The sequence below is a fragment of the Dama dama genome, chromosome 14, assembly GCF_033118175.1.
Source record: "Dama dama isolate Ldn47 chromosome 14, ASM3311817v1, whole genome shotgun sequence".
In the NCBI taxonomy this organism is placed as follows: domain Eukaryota; kingdom Metazoa; phylum Chordata; class Mammalia; order Artiodactyla; family Cervidae; genus Dama; species Dama dama.
The window spans coordinates 72,508,512-72,522,761 of record NC_083694.1 but is presented as its reverse complement, the minus strand read 5'-3'; the positions used below and the strand labels follow the sequence as shown (position 1 = coordinate 72,522,761).

Sequence of the window (14,250 nt, the reverse complement as noted above, 5' to 3'; positions counted from 1 at the left end):
CCCCAGCACTTACTTAGTTTTTAACTGGAGTTTTGTACCTTTTGACCATCTTTATTCCATTCTCTCTTCCCCCACTCCCTCTGGTAACCACAAGTCTGATCTCTCTCTCTTTTTTTAAAATGAGTTTGTTTATTTTTGAAGTATACTTGACCTCTAACACTATGTTAGTTTCTGTTACAGAGTACTGGTTTGTTGTTTCTGTACATTTCAGAATCATCACCAGGATGAATCTAGTTATGATGTCACCTATAAAGGTATTACCTGGTTATTGACTATGTTCCCCACGTACCTATGTGCCCATGGGTACATTTCATACCCGTGACTCACTTGTGTTATAACTGGAAGTTTGTGCTTCCTTAATCTCCCTCGCTTAGTCACCTGTGTCTTACCACTCACCGCCCCCAACTACACGTGTTCTCTGTAACGCTCTTTGTTCTGTTTGTTCATTTGTTTCTTAGATTCCACCTACAGTTGAAATCATACAGTACTTGACTCTCTCTGACTGTTTTCACTTAGCAGTAATACTCTCTAGGTCCATGCACCTTGTCACAAATGACAAGATTTTATTCTTCTTCATGGCTGAGTGTTCTAGGTTGCGTGTGTGTGTGTCTGTGTGTGTACACGTTCATCTGTTGATGGGCACTTGGGTTGCTTCTGTATCTTGGCTGTTACAAATAATGCTGCAGCGAACATAGAGGTATGTGTATCTTTTCTAATTAGCGTCTTTGTTTTCTTCAGATAAATACTCAAGGATAGAATTGCTAGATCATGTGGTCAGTCAGTTCAGTTCAGTGGCTCAGTTGTGTCCGACTCTTTGCGACCCCGTGAACTGCAGCACGCCAGGCCTCCCTGTCCATCACCAACTCCCGGAATTTACTCAAACTTATGTCCATTGAGTCGGTGATGCCATCCAACCATCTCATCCTCTTTCGTCCTCTTCTCCTGCCTTCAATCTTTCCCAGCATCAGGGTCTTTTCAACTGAGTCAGCTATTCACACCAGGTGGCCAAAGTACTGGAGTTTCAGCTTCAGGCTCAGTCCTTCCAATGAACACTCAGGACGGATCTTCTTTAGGATGGACTGGTTGGATCTCGTGGTAGTTCTATCTTTAATTTTTCGAGGAACCTCCATACTGTTTCCCAGAGTGGCTGCACCAGTTTACATTTCCACCAACGGTGCATGGCGGGGAGGTGAATATTATGAAAGGTAATTTCGGAAACTCTCAGCAGACACACTCTAAATAAAACTGACACTTACTCTTTGATTGAATGTGAGAAGGCAGTTAAATCTCTGTCTCAAGGTAAGTAGGGGTAAATGGGTCTGATGACATGATTTTCTAAAAGCCTAAAGTCTGGAATCCTCTTACGGATGAAACAGAATAAAACCTCACAGACTCCATGGTGGAGTGGAGAGACACTGGACAAGGGTGGAACATGGCTTTTGGTCCTGGCTTGGCTGTTTATTACTTTCATAACTTGGTAGAGTTGTTTAGCGTCTGTTGGTTTCACTTTTCATAGTTGTAAGAAGTTTGCACTTTGTATCTCAAGAATTGTTATGAGGGTCTGATAGAAAATGGCATGAAAGTGCTTTGTCATGGCTGTAAATCACTCTTGGTTCTGTATCGTGTTCGTGAAGTCTTTGATAAAAGGCATCATCACTTCAGCAGAAATCAGACGTCAGTGATAAACTTCCCTCCTATTTTGATGTGTGTGATCAGCGTGGAAGAAAGGAATGTCAAAGGAAGGTGGTAAGGAAACCTCTCGGGCCCCCACTTAATACTGTGCAAGGGTCAGATGCAAGGAGGATGGAAGGTGCTAGTGTATTTTGGGCCGATGAGTTAGTTTCACTTTGAAGATGGTGTTTGATGGAGAATACAGATTTAGCACTGAGTCTGGCAGTTCTCATGTAAGGGCTTGGTGGCATCCACAGGGACTGAGCAGGCCTTGGATGTCACAGTGTGACTGTTCTTTACACACCTTTCTTCCAGCTTTTTTATGTTTACATGCAGTAATTTAAACAGGGAAGTAAGGATTCTGTATATGTGTAAGATTTCGAACTTCTGAGAGTTACCATTGACAAACTAGAAGCTGATGAGAATGGGAATAAACTAAGGGCCCACGTCTCTGAATTTCTGATGATGAGGTGAGATTAAGGGTAATATGATGTGACTGTAGGGGCCTCGGTGGACATGTTATCGGGGAGGGGCATGGTGCAGTTGGTTATGAGTTCTGTACATACTGATAATAAGGACGGCAGTGTGTGCGTGGCTGAGGTTTATAGCAAATCCAAGGCCCCCCAGTAATGCCGTCACTCTTCCTCATTTGCGTGCCTGTTTAACTTTCTGGAGTGAGTGCTGAAGGAATCCTGTGGCTGTGGCGAGCAGTAGAGGTTGTATGCAAACACGGACGGCCATATCAGTGCTACAGAATGGAATAAGCCACTGATTGCGTAAATAATTGATGATTAAAAGTGACTCCAGTGTTAATTACTTGAAAAATTTATTTAGGCTCTGACAAAATCTGGATCATGTGCCCAGATAAAGAAGATGTGGTATATGTATACACTGGAATATTGTTGTTGTTGCTAAGTCATGTCCAGCTCTTTTGCGACCCCATAGACTGTAGTCCACCAGACTCCTCCTCTGTCCATGGGATTTCCCAGGCAAGGGTACTGGAGTGGGTTGCCATTTCCTTCTCCAGGAGATCTTCCCCACCCAGGGACTGAACCCGTGTCTCCTATGTTGACAGGTGGTATTTTTACCACTGAACCACCTGGGAAGCTCACAACAGAATATTACTCAGCCCATAAAAAGGAACAGAATTGGCTCATCTGCAGAGGTGTGGATAGATCTAGAGTCTGTCATACAGAGTGAAGTAAGTCAGGAAGAGAAAAACAAATATAGTATGTTAACCCATGTATGTTGAATCTGGAAAAATGGTGCAGATGAACCTGATTGCAGGGTAGGAACAGAGACGCAGACATAGAGTGGACTCGTGGACACGGGGAGGGAGGGGTACGCACTGGGAGATTGGTATTGCCACGTGTACATGACCACGTGTGAAATAGTAGCCAGTGGGGAGTCGCAGCCCAGGGCAGGGAGCTCAGCCCGGTGCTGAGTGATGACCGGGAGGGTGGGCTGGGGGACTTGGCAGGAAGGAGGCTCCAGAGGGAGGGGGTGTGTGTGCACATCTAGCTGGTTCTCTTCATTGTAGAGCTGAGACTAACACAGCGTCGTAAAGCAGTTACACTCTGGTAAAAAAGAGCGCGTTGTGAATGTGATTGAGAACCACTGTGTCAGGATTTGAGTCCTGCAGTTAACTTTGAAGCAGAATTCTGTGAAATCATCGATATCAGTCTCTTTTTAAAGGTATTTTCATAAAGTTTATGAAGTTTATATTTTCTAAGCAAATTTTATTTGAGAGCATTCTGTATATTGCTGAGTTCCCAGTAGCAGTGTTCTCAGAGTTATTCATGTCATGACACAGAGATGACGGTATTTACATGGATCTCTAGGCAAACAGACTTTATCGTTGGTGAGCAGTCAGCGGGGCTCCCAACGGCTCCTGGGGCTGAGGGATCATTTTATTTTCAGTCTTCCTGACCATGTGAGGTACACAGAGGAGGGATGTTCTCTTTATGGTTTCTCCGGTGAGAGGAGAATCTGCTCTTTTAATTCACTGCTTTCGTTCACTGCTGTTTTATGCTAGCTAGGATGGCAGGACTCTGACGTGAGATTGGATTTAGAAGAACTTGGAGTTCTAGCTTTGTGGTATTACTGGCAACCCCTCTGAGCCTGTTTCTTTGTCTTTACAATGTCAGCAGTAACCACCTCTCTCTTTCTACCATGAAGCTGTGATGGCCAAGAGAGAGAATCAGATACCTCAGTGTGTTTTTAAACAATGGTTATTTTTGTTGTAGTTTAAGCAAAATGTATATACCTTTCTTAACTCGGAAGAAATAATAATTAGATGCTTTTGTTTGATGTGTATGTAGTATGTGTATATGTTACATACATCAGTGAAACCTTCTGACTCCAGAGCTGAGAGAGTGAATTGCGGGACTTCACAATGACTGTGACAATATGATGATTAATGAGGGACGAGTGTATTTCTTTGCATTTCAGGCTACAGCCTAGAATACACTTCTGATAGTAATTCTGATTATGGCTTTTGGTAAATATTATAAACAACTTTCATATTCATCTATTTTTAATGAATTTTTTAAAAGGTATAATGAATAAAATTCAGAATTAGTTGGATGGCATCACCGACTCAATGGACATGAGTTTGAACAAACTCCAGGAGATAGTGAAGGACAGGGATGCCTGGTGTGCTGCAGTCCATGGGGTTCCAAAGAGTCAGACACGACTTAGTGACTTAACAACAACAACTGATAGTCTGTATATTCATACTATGTTTCTTCTAAATAATAAAGCTAAGCTAAATGTCTAACGGCTTTATTATGATGGCTGGAAAAGCACCCAGGAATAACCAGCCTCTGGCCTTGCAGACGAAGACCACAAAGTGTAGTGGGTGAATGTGTTGTTCTGTCCGTCACAGTTGACTAGTCAAAATATTCTCCTCCATCATGTTGGACTCTGTATTCAGGATCACTCTTGGCCTTTCTGTCAGGAGCTAGTCAGATACTGTTGCAGAAACGAGGCTTCTCTTTTGTCTCCCATCACCGTCTGGAGCTGAGGGAGCCTCCTGCTTGCTAGCCCAGGCTGCCTTCTGAGCCTGTGACCGGTGGGTGGGGCGTCTTGTCCAGCCAAGCAGCTGGCAGCCTCTGCTGTTAACTGCAGTTTTTCTCAAACTGGGGCCTATAGGTTCTCATGTTTAGGAGCCTCTGATCTCCACAGTAAGCTCTCGCCCTTAAGCCTGATGTTCTGGATCCTCTGTGACCTGGGCTCAGATGACCGTTTTAGACTTGATGTTCCAGCCTGCCTGGCTCACCATGCAGACACATCTCAGGCGGTGCTCAGAGACGCTTCCTCTCTGCAGAGTGCTGTCCCCATCCATGTCTGTATGCAGTCTCCCCAGAGTGCCGTCTCCTTCTCCTTTAATGTACAGTCTCCCCAGAGTGCCATTCCCATCCGTGTCTGTATACAGTCTCCTCAGAGTGCTGTCCCCATCCATGTCTATTACAGCCTCCCTAGAGTGCTGTCACCTTCTACTTCTGTATACAGTCTCCTCAGTGCCCTCAGGGGACTGGTTCCAGGACCCATGGCGGATACCAGAATTCGGGGATGCTCAGGTCCGTGGCTGACCCTCTGTATCCCTGGATTCCACATCCACAGATACAGAGGACCAGCCGTACATGTATTGAAAAAGATGCGGGTGTAAGTGACTGCACGCATGGACCAGTGCAGTTCACACCCGAGTTGTTCCGAGTCAGTGCAGTCTCCTTGTATCCATCCTTAAAGCTCAGCTCGTGATGATAGTGTTAGTCACCCCTAAATGCATCAAACCTGTGTATCAAACCTGTCATCAAGTTACACATTGGTTTTAATGGCAATCATTTGAAAAGGTTTTTAAGTAACAGTCTTTTATAGCAGAAAAAAATAAACACAAATGATAAAAATTTCTATTATATAAAGGGGAATACAGAAAAGAATAAGTCTCTCCCCACCTCAGATCCAGAGTATCTTAGCACCCCTTCCTAGAGAAGAAGTAGGTGGCCGTTGCTCTTACATCTGTTCAGAGAATTTGAGTGCATTTGCCAGCAAATGTCTGTAAGTGTTTCCTTGCACACACGCTGGTGCCTTCCATGCCTTCTGTTTTATTTAGTTTGCAGATTCTTCTGCTTCGGCACGCAGGGCTCTGCCGTGCAGAGCAATCCCCCGTGACCGTATCGTGGGCTGCTTCCACCGGACAGTTTCTCCCGAAGATTTTCTGTGAATAACTAGGATAGCTTTCCCATCTCTTAAGTTAATGTTGTTGTAAGTGATGCATTCAAATTATTGAAAGCTTTTATTTTCACTTTTTCCTCTCATTTGTTATTAATGCTGTCAATTCTATAAAGTGGAAATATTTAAGCTTGCTTTAATGAATAAAGGCTTTCCTGGGGGCTAAGATGGTAAAGAATCTGTCTGCAATGCAGGAGACCTGGATTCAGTCCCTGGGTCAGGAAGATCCCCTGAGGAAGGGTACGGGAACCCACTCCAGTATTCTTGCCTGGAGAATTCCATGGACAGAAGAGTCTGGTGGGCTATAGTCCGTGGGGTCACAAAGAGTCAGACATGACTGACCGATTAACTCTTTCACTTAATGAATGAAAAAATTTTCCTTGCTTCTTTATGTAATTTCTTTTTGCCATGATATATATAAAGGCCTTTCCCCCTAAAATTACACTTTGAAAATATTATCCTTTCATTAATAGTATTGGTTTATTATAAGATGTGGAAAATCTTGTCTCAAAAATCGATTTGCATAATCTACTGTCTTTGTGACTTTGGGCAGATTATCCATTTTTTATGTCTCTTTCCTCATCAGTAATATGGGTTTAATAAATGATTCCATTTTGTGTTATCACATGAGAAAATGTATTTGGAAAAATTACAAATCATAAAATTTTGTAGAAATGTTATAAGAAATTAAAATTAACTTACCATCAAATAGATAAGATTTTTCTCAACGTCTATCTAGGACAAGCCCCAAATATTTGTCAGCATATTTTTCCTTCATTGTTCCATTGTATGCAGTTATTTATTTTTTACCTTAATGGCTAATACAGCCCTTTAATGTTTCTCCCTGTCTTTTTCCCATGTGTTTTGGAAAGTCAGTTGGTACTGCATTTAACTTTTTAGTAATGCCACTTCTCTTCTGCCTTTGTGAACACAGCATATTATTTTTAGTAAGAGAACCAGTGTTGATTTCCTCAAGTGAGATAAAGGAGAAAAGCACATCTTGTGTGCTGAAAAGTCATAGACTCCGCTGATTGCATTTAGATTCCTCGGTGTTCTCTTTGCTCTTAATGTCTCTCCTTGCTCTGCCCTGTTGCCTGTTTTCCTTTGTTAATTCAGCGTCCTTGCCTCACCCCTTCTGCCAGGCCTCATGCCATCTCAGCACCCCTCTTCCCCCCACGTTGGGCAGCAGAGGCTTTGTTGTCAAGAGCACCTCTTCTGTCCCCCTTCCAGCCACCTTCACACTCCCTGTCATTTCCCTTTCCCAGAACCTGTCTTTAACAACCTGCTAGTTAGTTTCCCAAACATTCCAAGTATTCTGTTAAAACTTTTAATCTCTGTGACAAAAACTGTTTGTTCATGGCGTGTTTGTCCATCCGTTTATCCATCTGAATGTATAAAACGTCATTCCTTATGCTAAAAGGAATGCAGAGATGATACTGGCCCCGGTCATCAAGGAATTACAATCTAGTGAGAGAGAACATGCATCAGGTTTATTACATTTGTTAGGTTTTTGGACGCCTTCCAGCCCCATCTGTAACTGCTACTCATAGTAGAAGATTGAGCGCTTGAGAAGCCAATAATTACAGCTGGGTATGATGAAATTTTGATTCTCTTTAATTTATTGAAGTGCCTGTGTTAATATCCTCTCTGAATGGGATCACTTCTGATTTGAAGATTCATTTATTAATCAGGCTATGAGGAAGAGTTGTTCTGAAGTAGTCAGAAGTCCTGGCTCACTGGTCTTTGGTTTGTCTAAGCATTTTCTTTTTCGAATTTATTTGTTTTTAAGTTTTGGGGAGCTCCCCAGGCTTTATAAAACTTACTGCACGAACCTTTTCTCCTTGTTTTAATTACTGCCCTGGTGAAGCCTGTGTCAAGCAGATAGAGACAGCTATTATTTCCTGATGACTTCCTTTTCCTCTCAGTTCTGGCAGCGTTTCAGCAGGAATCCAGCACTGACCAGGTGGTGCACGGAAAGACAACTTACTTAATGGTTGGTATTTTATTTTCAGTGAAGTAGGATCTTGTAGCTAAACAATTTCCAGCTCCCTGGCCCCCTCGTCACGAGAAGCAGGGGGAGTTCTGCCCCTTTCCCGTGGCCTGTGTTGAAGCATCAGGTTGCTGCTGACACAGCTCAGATTCAGCTGTGACGACTCAGCATCACTCTTACTCTTGGGCCATCATTCTGTTCTTCTGCCTTGTGTCTCAGTTCTCATCACTGGACCTAAGGTTGTGTTAATAGTCCAGTTCCTTCCTCGAATAAATGGTGAGCTTTTCAAAAGCAAGAAGTAACGTCACACGTCCTTTTGAATTGCATATGTCTAGCATGGAGCTCTGTGTTTAGTAGGATTTAAATGAGGGTAGACTGGTCAGTGATGAGACTGCTTCCTTATAAAGGCAGGAGCCAGATACCACATTCATCTTACTCATTACAAGTATAAAGGATACTTACAGGGATCTCATATTTCAGGTCCTTTAGATCTTAACATGTGGATAATGATCAAATTTTCATTCTCTGTTTGGCCAAGGCATAGCTTAAAGTTATTTTGTCTTTCAGGCAGCCTAGTCAACTGTCAGTTTTTATTTTTATGGAAATTTTTGTTAGTTTAAGCTCATTTTCTTTTCTCAGTATCTCTATATATTTATTTATTCACATATTTACTGATTTTCTTCCCATTTTAAAAATTCTGATTTTTCTCTCTTTTCATCACTTTGGTGTCCTGAACCATTGTATGTTTCCTGTTTTGCAGTTTTTACTACGACTGCTGACATTTACTGGTGGAAAGTATTGTAGAAAGTGTGTCCCACGGGAACTACTTGTTTAAATTTCTATCCGTCTTGTCCCAGTTTGGCAGTGCTGGGCTCACACTGTAGTCAGCAGTGTGACTGAAATCCTGAAATCCACTCTTTCCAGTCCACCTTGATCGCATAACAGAGAAGCAGAGTAAATTGAGGAACTTGCCCCAAAGTACATAATCAGTGAATGGTTTCTTTAGGCAGAATGAACTTTGCCAAGATATATTGGAAGTTAGAGTAGCCAACTGCTGCTACTGCTGCTAAGTCGCTTCAGCCATGTCCGACTCTGTGCGACCCCATAGATGGCAGCCCACCAGACCCCCCCGTCCCTGGGATTCTCCAGGCAAGAACACTGGAGTGGGTTGCCATTTCCTTCTCCAATGCATGAAAGTGAAAAGTGAAAGTGAAGTCGCTCAGTCGTATCCGACTCTTAGAGCCCTCATGGACTGCAGCCCACCAGGCTCCTCTGTCCATGGGATTTTCCAGGCAAGAGTACTGGAGTGGGGTGCCATGGCCTTCTCCGAGCCAACTGCTAATACTCAACAAATGTGTTGTCCATATATGTTTGTGACTACAAATGCCCTCCCTTATGTTTTAGGAAAAAAGATCCAGGCCTATGGTAAAAAAAAAAAAAAAAAAAAAAATTCAAGTGAAAGGAGAAAATAATATGAGGAGACTAAAATTCACTAAATCTCATTCATTACTCACAGAATATCATGATTAAAATTTTGTTGAATAATCTATACGTCTCTATATAGTGCATATGTGTGCATTAATATGTACTTTTTCATAAACTGGCTCCTCTGTCTATAGTGTCTTGTAATCTGACAGTTTGCATTGTCAACTTGACAGTTCATCATGAATGTCTTTCTGTGTTTGAAAACAGCAGTCTAATTCACGAGACTTAATAGCTGCCTAGAATTCCGTTGTATGGGCCTACCGTGCATACATCTCATTGCATTTCTTTTGTTATCTACTTTGAATAAATGAATGAATGAATAAATAAATATGTGTCACTGTTTGACTTTTGAAATGTATTGGCAGATTATCATACAGAAAGAGACGGCATACTCTGATCACCAGTGCAAGAGAGAGTTTGAGTACAACAGTTCTCAACAGTACTAGGTGTTAGTCCTTTTTTTTTTTTTTTCCTGTTTTAATATTTATTTATTTGGCTGTGCTGGGTCTTAGTTGTGGCTCTTGGGGTCTTTGAGCTTAGTTGTGGCATGCGGGATCTTTAGTTGTGGCAGGCGAACTCTTCATTGCAGCATGTGGGATCTAGTTCCCTGACCAGGGATCGAACCTGGGCCCCCTGCATTGGCAGCACAGAATCTTAGCCACTGGACCACCAGGAAAACCCCTATTACTCCTCTTTTTAAAATACTAGTATCTTTCATGTGACTGAACATATTTAAAACACAATTATTATAATATGCAGTCAGTATTAAAACATTCATAAAATAATTCACCCTGTTTTTTCCCAATTCCACCTTTGAAGTCCTACATGTATATTTTTTGAAAAATAGACTACTTTTGCAAGCACTTTCAAGTTCACAGCAAAGTTGAGTGCAAAGCAGAGAGTCGCATTTCCCTGCTACGGCCCCCTCCTGCCTTCTCTGTTATCAGCATCCCGCAGCAGAATGGCTTATTTTCTGTAACTGATGAACTTGCTTGGACACATCAGTCGCCCAGAGCCCGTAGTTTTCATTCGGGGTCACGCGTGGTGGTGTGTGTTGTGTGGCTTTTGGGCGTCTGGGCAAGGATGCATCGCCTCCTTTATAGTGCCGTGGAATGCTTCGCTGTCTTAATCCCCTCGGGCTCGGCTCACCTTTCCTACACAGCGTCTTTTTACTGTCTCCATAGTTTTGCTTTTTCCAGAGATATCTTCCCTCTTAAATTTTTGAAAACATTTTACCTTTCTAACTTTATATATTTTTTGATTGATTAGAAAAGCTGGCATTTTTTTTTCATGTTGGCATTATTTCTTTGATACATTTTCTGTTTTTGTTTCTTGCATGTTTGAAACAGAAAGCCTTTTGTTTTATCTGTATCCATTAATTATCAAATAATATTATTTTTCCAGTGTAACCTTTATATTTTAAAATTTTGTCTATGATCTTTATTCAGAAGTTAAAATATTTCTTTCTAGTCAAATTATTCTTTCTTTTTTAATGGTTTCTGGTTTTTGGGTTTTTGCCAAGGAGCTACTGAACCCAAGGAAGAAATCAGGATCAGTGTTTTGCACATGTTTCTGATATAGGTCAGCTTCATTACAGTTATATTATTGCTAGTGTACAGAGAAAATAAAGTTAATTGAATTACTGATATTATTTCCTTAAATGTTTGATAAGAATTCACCAGTGATGTTGCTTGGTTCTGAATTTTTTTTATGTAGGAAAGATTTTAATTATGATTTCAGTTTCTCTGTCATACAAATGGCTATTCAGATTTCTTGGTTCTTCTTGTGATAGCCTTGGTAATTGCATCATTTAAGGAATTTCCTTGTTTCATCTAATGTTAAAATATGTTTGTAGAAAGGTGTGTATAAAATTTAGCATTATCTTTTTAATTTCTATAAGATCTGTAACAATAAGCCCCTGTTTTCACCCAATGTTGGTAACTCATGTATTCTCCCTTGTTTTTCTTGATCATTCGAGCTCTAGTGGTTTATCAGCTTCACTGATATTTCCAGAGCAGGAGTTAAGAGTTTTGGTCATTTCTCCACTGTTTGTTCATTTTCGGTCTCACTGATTTCTTGCTCTTTATTGTTCCTTCTTATTTTGGATGTCGCTTCTTCCAGCTGCTTCTCCTGCTGCTGCTGCTTCCTGCCTCCTGCTCCTTCCTCTGCTTCCATTTCTTCTTCTTACTTTTGGCTTTTTATTGTTTATTTCTTTGCATTTTTTTACATGAAAATTGAAGTTTAGTTGATATGCAGTATTATTTGAGTTACAGCTGTCATCTAGCTTCTTAATGTAGAAAATTAGAGCATTGATTTTTTTTTTAATTTCAGTTTTTAAAAATTTATTTATTTGGCTACAACCAGTCTTAGTTGTAGTATGTGGGATCTACTTGCCTGACTAGGGATTGCACCCTGGCCCCCTGCATCGGGAGTGCAAGTGTAGCCACTGGACACCAGGAAAGTCCAGAGCATTGATTTTTTTTTTTAAAACTTTTTTGCTAATATAATCATAAACGTATAAATTTACCTTTAAATATTGTTTCAGCTGTATCCCACAAATTTTGACATTTTCATTATTGTGTAGTTGAAAATATTTTCTGATTTCCCTTCTCATCTCTTGGTCCATGAGTTACTTAGAAATGTAGTGCTTAATTTCTAAATACTTGGGATTCTTTCTGATGTGTCATTGTTATTGCCTTGTAAACATTTAGCGCATTTAATAATCATTACTTTTCTCCCAGCTACACTGTGAATTCATTCGGGGTGGACTTCAGCCTTCATCATATTGTCAGTGCTCTCTGTGAAACTGCAGTCCCGTCTTCAGCCAACCCTGAAGCGGCCTTGTTCATTTCTGTCCGATTTTGTGCCTTAAACCCCTCAAGGCGGCTGTGAGGCAGCCCCTGACCCTTGCACTTGGGAGTCAGCTTTGGCCAGCAGGCTGAATTCTGTAGCTTAGACTGGACTCCCTTACACAACGAGGAGGTCCTGTCCTTCTCGCAGCTCTGGGCTGCGGTCCAGTGTGACGCCGGGTAAGGCCCGTCACGGCCCCTGGCGCCTCGCGTGGCCGCAGTCGCGTCGGGTGAGTTGGCGCTGCGGTGCTGCCTGCAGGCAGCGCTTGGGTGTGGAGGCGGGGGGCACCTGGGCCTGCGGGCACAGCCCCACGCAGGGGCTCCCGGGGCCCCGCCGGCTGTCCCAGCCCAGACGCTGGTGACCACGGTGCACAGCCCGCGGCCAGCGCAGACCCTGCTGCCTTTTTTACATTGATTTTTACTGGAGTACAGTGGCTTGGCAATGTTGTGTTTTCTGCTGCACGGCGAAGTGAGTCAGCCATACACAGATGCACATCCCCTGCTTCGGGGGTTTCCTTCCCGTCAGGTGGCCGCAGAGCGCCGAGCACAGCTGCCTGGGCTGTCCAGCAGGTCCTCATCAGTTGTCTATTGACACACAGTCTCAGCAGCGTTTAGACATCAGTCCCAACCTCCCAATTCTTCCTTCTCCCCACCCCCCCAGTTCTCCTTGGTATCCATGCGTTTGTTCTCTATTTCTGCCTTGCAAAGATCACCTGTACCATTTTTCTAGATTTCACATGTACGCATCAATATGACACGTTTGTTTTTCCCTGACCGACAGTCTCTAGGTCCACGCACGCCTCTGCAAGTGACCCTGTTGACTTTTAATGTGGTTTAATTGAGGCCAGAGAACCTACTCTGTATATGACCCGTACTCGAAAACGTAAGGTTTGTGTCAGGCCCATGCCGTGTTCTGTCCTGGTGAGTCTTCCGCACGTGCCGAGTAGAGTGTATGTCGTGCAGCTGTTGGCTCTGCTGCTATAAACTGCTGATTGGGCAAAGGTGCTGACGCTGTTTTTCAAATCATTTATCTCTTTATTGATTTTGGGGGTCTGTTTTTTCAGCTACAGGGAGAGGAGTGTTAACATCAACTGTAATTGAACTTCTTGATTTTCCCCTTTTGGTTTGGGAAGCTTTTGGTTCATGTATTTTTTGAAACTCTGTCATGAGATGCATGCACATTTTTGAGTATATCTTCTTTATGAACTAACCCTTTCAGTGTGTGGGATTTCTTTCTTAGTCTCTGGTAATGCTTTTTGTCTGAAGAATAGAGCTGCTCTGCCTTTCTCATGATTAGTGTTTGCATGACATTCCTCTTCCGTTCTTTTTTCTAAACTGTATCTCTATCTGTATTTAAAATCTATATATGTGGATTTTACTTTTCTATCAGTCTAATAATTGCTGCCTTTAATTAGTAATCATTGTAATTATTGGTATGTTTGGGTTTAAATCTACTGTCTTGTTATCTGTTTTCTAGTTGTACTATCCAGGGCTTCCTTGATGGATTAGGGAGGGAGGAGGAAATGGCAACCCACTCCAGTATTCTTGCTTAAAAATTCCATGGACAGAAGATCCTGGCGGGTACAGTCCATGGGGGTCACAAAGAGTCAGACACAACTGAGCAACTAACACTTTCACACTTGCGCTATCAGGTTTTAAAATTTGTTTCCATTTTTTCTTTCCTACCTTCTTCTATATTAGTAGATTTAGACAGTACTTTATACCTTTCTCTTCTATCGGCTTTGTTTTTATTGGTTCTCTAATTGGTTCTTTGTTTATATTGGCTTATAATTTTATTGATTGTACAATGATCATAGTCTACCATAAATTAAAATTATTAGAACCTTCTGGCAGTAAATTATATTTGTTCCCTCCTTCGCTTGGTGCCTTTGCTTCTACATAGGTTGTTATCCCCACAATAATTTATTATTGTTTGAACTATCTATTACTTATTAAAGAAATTAGAAAATATTAAAAATAGTCTCCTGTATTTACTTACACATTTATCATCCCTGATAGCCT

The 14,250-nt window shown here is 41.8% G+C and overlaps 1 protein-coding gene, 1 long non-coding RNA gene and 1 other non-coding gene across 12 annotated transcripts in view; 2 read left to right on the top strand and 1 right to left on the bottom strand.

Annotated features, from left to right (window-relative positions):
- The window catches only part of DENND1B (DENN domain containing 1B), a 267,912-nt gene that overhangs the window by 14,425 nt on the left and 239,237 nt on the right, over nucleotides 1–14,250 (top strand). The gene's annotated exons all lie outside the window — the stretch shown is intronic.
- Nucleotides 785–3,894, top strand: LOC133069456 (uncharacterized). 2 transcript variants are annotated; one of them, XR_009695871.1, is made up of 5 exons: nucleotides 785–1,205; nucleotides 1,517–1,746; nucleotides 1,987–2,141; nucleotides 2,747–2,872; nucleotides 3,212–3,894. It is a non-coding gene; the product is annotated as an uncharacterized LOC133069456 (long non-coding RNA). The 2 variants fall into 2 exon arrangements; XR_009695872.1 differs by having other exon boundaries at nucleotides 785–1,746; nucleotides 2,008–2,141.
- On the bottom strand, nucleotides 9,983–10,055 carry TRNAG-GCC (transfer RNA glycine (anticodon GCC)). Its single transcript has one exon. It is a non-coding gene; the product is annotated as a tRNA-Gly (tRNA).